The 7001-nt window shown below is 39.5% G+C and overlaps 1 pseudogene; it reads right to left on the bottom strand.

Moving 5' to 3' along the window:
- Positions 1-4935: 4935 nt before the first annotated feature.
- LOC131249612 (plasma membrane ATPase-like) lies at positions 4936-6714 on the bottom strand (annotated as a pseudogene).
- Positions 6715-7001: the final 287 nt, after the last annotated feature.

The raw sequence follows: 7001 nt of genomic DNA, 5'->3' as shown, positions 1-7001 counted from the left end.
CACAAATATAAGTGGCGACAATGATTTCCACTATTAAAATTCCCAAGGCCCACCATAACATTTATGTTCCATCCAATCTGATCATAAGGTCACACAAACCTGAATTAAAAGGAAAAACAAATCCCTTATTAGTCCAAAACTTCTGAAATCTAAGGGTTTCAGTGGTAGATGTTCAATCCCACTGTTTCTATAGTGTGGTCCATGTGGTACTAGATCTGTCTTATTTTTTTTTATCTCAAGCCTTAAAATGAGCTTTTAAAATAGTTGGATGGTTTAGATGCAACACATGCATCATGGTGGATCCCATAGGGATGGACGACATAGATGAAATAGATGGGAGTCCACAGAACTTGGTGACACCATTACAATAGCTACGAAGCTGGAGTGAGGTACACCAGCCGTCCCACTCCCACGTGGGGAGGTGTGGGATGCAATACACACATCAGTGGGTCCCACGTGGGGCCCACCATAACGTTTATCTTACATCCAAACTGTTGATAAGGTCACATAGACCCTGATAAAGAGGAAAAACAAATTTCATAATGATCCAAAACTTATGTAACCACAAAAGGATTTCAATGATAGACGTTCCATCCCACACTGTTCCCTGTGACGTGGGCCACTTGAGTCGTATACGGCTGATTTTTGGGAGGGGGCCCACTGCCCTAAAGGGCCATCAAATGCACGGTGTTGATGTGCATCACACACCATAGTGGGGCCCACGACTAGGACTGTGGTTCCTGCTCGTCTTTCAAATGCAGCAGGGCACTGCTGCGCCAGTAGCAGCAGTGCCTGCTCCTTGATTATTATTATTATTTTTAAAATAATATTTTTTTCATGGTTTTTCATAGGTGGGGCCCGCATTATGGAAATCCAGCCCAGCCATTACATTATATAGCTCAAGACAGTCCAAATGAGCCTAATATTTGATGTGTTTTGGTGCATAAAAACATCAGAGTGGGTCCTAGTGAATTTTAACGGTAAAGATCAATGTTTTCGATGATATTGCCCGCCAGAAAATCATATTGGCCTCATATTTTGGCTCAATGCCTAAAATAAGCTGAGGAATGGAATGGATGGTGTGGATCATCCCCATACATCAAGGTGGGGCCTGCATGAGTAGCCCACCCCAAAAGCTTAAACCAAGCATTTTTTTTCTTTTTGGTTGCTGTGAGTATATCCCACTGCCATTCACACCTCACTACACATCCACGTCTAGCGTCCCTCGACGCTAGACGGACGCTAGACGGTTTGAATGTAACACGTTTACAAGGTGGGACCCACCTACAGACGTGATACAGGTGGGCCATCAAATGACTGGATGGTGTAGATAAGACACTCATTAAGGTGGGGTCCATCCGAGTGGGCCACACAGCCACATCATCACACAAAAAAAAGATGAAAAAGAGAGGGGAAGAGAGAGAGAGAGAGAGAGAGAGAAAGAGAGAGGGACACGTGTGATGGAGGGCTCCGCCACTATGAGCCCTCCCTTGCATTCAATCATACATCAAGTGGGTCCCAATCCATGTGGGCCCACCAAATCAAAGATCAACGGTGGAGATTCCTTCTCCACCAAAATGGAAGGTCTAGATGACCTCTATTCATGCAGGAAAAATAAACATCATGATAGGGTCCATGGAGAATGGCTCCATCATAGAATGATCATGAGAATCAAGGTGGGACATCAACCACACTTAGGGTCCAAAGTAATATCTATACCATCAATCGGTGCCTCACTTAGCTCATCATTAAAAGAATGAAATCTAAGCCTATAGAACACCCACCGTTTGATCTTCTTGGTCTGATGGAACACTGATCTCTTTGTGTCTCACTTTAATGAAAGATGATGAGAGATGAAGGGTTAGGATGATAGATCTAGTGATAGGAAGTGGGCCACACACAACACTTTTCTCTCTTCGAAGTTCTTGGTCATGCACCTCTTTTGGTTTCTTTATTGCTTGGAAATTGTGAAGAGAAAGAGAGAGAGAAAGGATGGTTGTAAGAAAGGTGATGGATGTGAGGTGATAGTTGTACTTGACTTGAAAGTTGACTTGGTAGGTTGCTTGACTTGGCGAGAAAGAAAGCATGGGTTATGTATTTTGATTGATTGATGGATTGATGGGACATGTTGTAGAGATTCTCTTAGAATTGTAAACATGTGGTGTTTTCTTCAAACTGAACGCGGGCCCACATCTCCTGGCCAAGGTATCGAATCGGTGTGTAATACGCAGCGTGGGAACCACGGCGACGGCGCGGTCGCAATAGTACAAGTCTCGGATTAAGCTGACTCAAATGTATGGTATATGACTTATGGTCACGTGCAAACATCGATTATAGGTCGCGGATTGCCGGAATTCGATGGGAAGGATCGCGGGAGTCGACGGAACAGTACGGACTAGGATACAGGCCTTACAGCATTAGTTAGGAGACCCAGATGATTATAAGATAATTGAGTGATGGTTTAATAGTGCGTACTTTTATACATGGATGTGGTTGTCAAGGACAACCATATTTTCAAGAAAAAAAAAGAAAGAAGAAAGGAAAGAAAGAAAAGAGAAGAAACACAATATATCTATTCTATAATTTTATAATTTCTTAACCAAATGTTATAAATTTAACCTACAATATCACCAGGCCAATGAATAGTAGCCTTCAATCATGTAGATACTAACAAGAAAGGACAAGGTTCGAGTATGTGAAAGAATCTGTTTGAGAATCAAAGGTTGCCTTATGAGTAGAAATATTTTCTGACTCTTCTCATGAAGTTGAGCACCATCCTCAGATCGTTGCTCAAATTGGTGCAGCAGGAATTCAAGAATGGTAGGAGTATGTGAAAGAAGCTGTTTGAGAATCAAAGGTTGCCTTATAAGTAGAAGAAATATATCCATCTATGAAGAACAAAATAAATATAGCAAGATGATCATGCATTATCAGAATAAATATAACAAGATTATCATGCAGCATGCATAAGGGGAACGGAAAGGAACAACCACGATTCTTCAAAAATAACTTAGAACAAAATTAAGAAAGAGTACTATAATAATGATTGTAAAAATTCTCAAGCCTCTCAGCCATACTAGCATCTACAATCCGAATTAATGTTACAATCAGTATTTTGATCCTTAATGACTTCTTTTGGAAGAACAGTAAGCATCTCTAAAATAAGAATATTACCATTATCCTGGGTTCGCAGTCAGTCAAAACTAGAAACTAGCTGCTCAATGGGCTTCTTGTGTTCACGAATGACGAGTGCTGATAATGCGAGACAGACTTGCATTAAGAGCTGTTACATGCGGAAAAGAAAATCTCAATCAGTACCTCAGGCACTTCATTCGGATTACAAAAGAAGGAAATGCAAGTTAGGGGCCTAAATTAGAAATCAACGAGATTATTAGACAATACTACAACAAAATTTTGTAAAACTGTGCTAGTAATTCCAGTAACCATGATGGTTAAGAAGTCAATGTAGTTTTATATAACAGGGGCAACATTTAGTTAGCTCCTGTCACTAACATAATAGGGGAAATATTAAGAACTGAAGTGAAAAATGAATATGCCTGATAGATGCAAAAGAAACCCTTGTAGGGATTTGGTGAACCACAGGACATGGAATATACATTAAATAGGAATTTCTTTTCCCTCTTTCTCTTCCCCAAATCACGAGCAGTTCCATTCTTAACCAAATACACGGACTTGGGAAAATTGAATTTGCCTCTATTGCGAGTTAGGGTCCAGCGTACGTGTGTGCTGCTCAATGGCCACCATCCATCTTCCAGAACTTCGATAATCTACAGATTAGGCAATCTTAACCATTAAATTAACGTCCCTACAACCAATGGACCATCCACAACGGGAAATGCATTCAACTACACCAGTCTTCCCAACACGGGTATGATCCTCAACCAGGGCATAGGTAGCATCCCATGCCTCGAGCACTAACAAGTGAGTCCCATGATAACCACCAAACCGTTAATCCAACAGACCAACAATTTAAGGACCATGTAATAAATAAATAAATAAATAAAATAAAACCCAAGAGGGCTAAGCGGATTAAGTGTGACCGGGCCTCACCTAAGATAGTGGGGCCCACCTTGATGTATATATTTTATATCTACACCGTCCATCTGTTTTTCGATATCATTTTATGGCATGAGCCCAAAAAACGAAGATCCAAATCTCAAGTGGACCATATCATCGGAAATAGTGGTGATTGAACACCCTACCATTAAAACCTTCCTACGGCCCACTGTAATGTTTCTGTAATTTTTATTTTCCATTCAACATGTTGATAAGGTCAAACAAACCTCCATGGATGGTATTAAAAAAAAAAAAATAGAACAAAAAAAATCAGCTTGATTCAAAACTTTTGTGGCCGATTAATGGTCAATCATCACCTTTTCCCATGTTATTGTCCACTTGAGAATTGGATCTGCATACCTTAAAATGATCTGGAAAAATAGATAAAATAAATACATCGAGGTGGCCTCATGGTAAAGGCCGCACTTAATCCGCTTTGGTCAAGAGAAAATGGTTAGGCAAGATCTTTCAATCTAGGAGTGTTTTCGAATATGTAGTCACGATAACATGAAGATGGACACCACATTCTTTGATAAAAAATCACGTGACTCACCTTAGCATGAAATCTGTATACGAGCTTCTGGATGAATGGTCTGAATCATCACCTTTTTCTTTTCTTTTTTTCAAAAGTCATCACCATTTGTAAATTCTTTTTATCCTAAATTTAACAAATTCAATTGTCCAAACTAACAAATATTAACCAAATATATCCAAACCAAATCATGGAGAAACACACTGAGAAATTCACTAGGAAAAAAATAAAAGAAAAAGAAAAATTGCAGTCACAGCCACAAAACAAGAAGACAGTAACAGAGAGAGAAACCCAAGAACCTATATCTAGGGTTCAACTGTCGTCACCTACTGCCACTCTCCATCTACCCCCTCCTTCCACAACGTCACATTGTTGTTCCCATCTACCACTACGAATATATTCACATTCATGCCAAGGTCGAGAGCCCTGCGGATGGTTTCTTCACTATCATGCCTGGGGGGATCAAAGAGAGGCAACAGACCAACAAATTGCCATGGTGTTACTAGACTCTCCTTTGTTCTCTTGGGCACTTCCTGTCAGCCAAAGCATAGAACTGGTGATAAGAGGAGTTTATCATAGAGATAGAAACAAGACATTGAAAAACAACTATGACAAACCCGTCTTGCAATAGCCAATGATCGAAGCCCACATTCAGCAAACTTGTCCATCACAGAATGAACCTTGTTCCTAACATCATCCTTGCGGTTGCAAAGGTTCAAAATATGTTCATGGAGACCAAACAAAACAAATGAGTAAGAGCCCAATCCATATTGAAATACCTTCCAACTATATGAGAACTGGGAAAAATATAAGAAGAAAAATTAGTACCTGCTCAGGGGCACCTTTGCTCGCACAATGCTAGCTGCCATCGGCCTTTACTTATAGTAAAGATTGTACATTCTTGTATAAACAAAAAATTCTATTGGGCATAGCATCACTAAGTTAAATGAGGATCGGACATTCTTGGTTCAAGACCCACTCTCACTAACCTCAATAGCCTAAAATCATTTCAAACCCATCATGAAATTAGTAAGCATGTTTCAACTGTAGGCATACAATACCCACCATTCAAGCCGTGTGGCCATTTGAGTTTTAGGTTTGCTTATTTTCCAGCCCCTAAAATCAAGGTGAGTTTAAAAAGCGGTTTCAACTAGGGTGGGCAGGGCTGATCTAATGGTAGGCATTAAATAGTCATTGTTTCATGCTCCTGGCCTACTTAACTTTTGTATCCTTTTTTTCGAATATATATATATATATATATATATATATATATATATATATATCATAGTTGCTAGAAATTACAATATTCAAGTATTACAATACTCTAATAATTGAAATATACATGGTACTCAAATACCTCAATGCAAACAACCCCTGAATTTAACCATTGTAAAAGCATATAAATGTAGATGGAGGATTGCTACAAATCATGCCTCGAGAGAGGTTAGACATGGAACATCAATGCGTGCCAGTTTCAGATGACACATCAAACCATGTTTGCAAACCATTGGGTTCGGTCGGGCATTAGAGCATGATTGTCAATGGGTTAGGCTATTTCGTAGACCATTCGGTCTGGCACCAGGCCCATGTTTGTTTATGTGTTAAGGGGTAAAACAAAGTTTTTTTTTTTGCTTTGAGGCCCAGCTGTGCAAGAGTTCATCCAGCTTTTTCTAATGCCGATCATTCATATGGTGGCCTCCATGGTGAATAGGAGATACCCAAGTCTCTTTGGAGAAACCCTATATTAGATTCTAACATCAGATGACCCTTAGCCATCTATTGGGCCTCATCAAAATTAGTCCATTGATTGTAATGGAACAATTTCCATTGGATGGCTAGGATTATCTAATAAAGCCCAAGGGAGATTTGAGGCAAGCAGTCCCATAACCACCCACTAAAAAAAAAGGTAGGTCCACGCATTCTACTACTGGTTGAAAATAAAATTCAATATAAGTGTCATACAATATCTCATACAGAATTCATTAATAAAATACAAATCATACAACTTCATTAAAATTTCCCTATAATTTTATCCTTTGCCCAATTTCATGCTAACCAGCAACAAGAGGTTTCCCACATTCATAGAATACATCAATCCGAGCCATTGATCTAACAAGCTGGCAGCCTTGAAATCTTCCAAATTGGAAGATCCTAAACTTTTGAATCAACAACCATGAAATAGATATCCTAAACTCTAAATCAATGGCCCACAGGACAATGGTTGAGATGGCCCAGCAAATCTAATATGAGAATTCTTTTCTATTTTTGGGTATTGCAACTGCTGTGGCCCACCATAAAAACAGCTTGGATAACTGAATTATGACCACCCCAACCAAAATTAAGTCTCCAGCCTTTAATCAATCACCAGACAGATAAAAAACCAAAAATCCCA

This window comes from Magnolia sinica, chromosome 6, assembly GCF_029962835.1.
Source record: "Magnolia sinica isolate HGM2019 chromosome 6, MsV1, whole genome shotgun sequence".
In the NCBI taxonomy this organism is placed as follows: domain Eukaryota; kingdom Viridiplantae; phylum Streptophyta; class Magnoliopsida; order Magnoliales; family Magnoliaceae; genus Magnolia; species Magnolia sinica.
The sequence above is the reverse complement of the archived record's forward strand: the minus strand, read 5'-3'. Positions and strand labels throughout refer to the sequence as shown.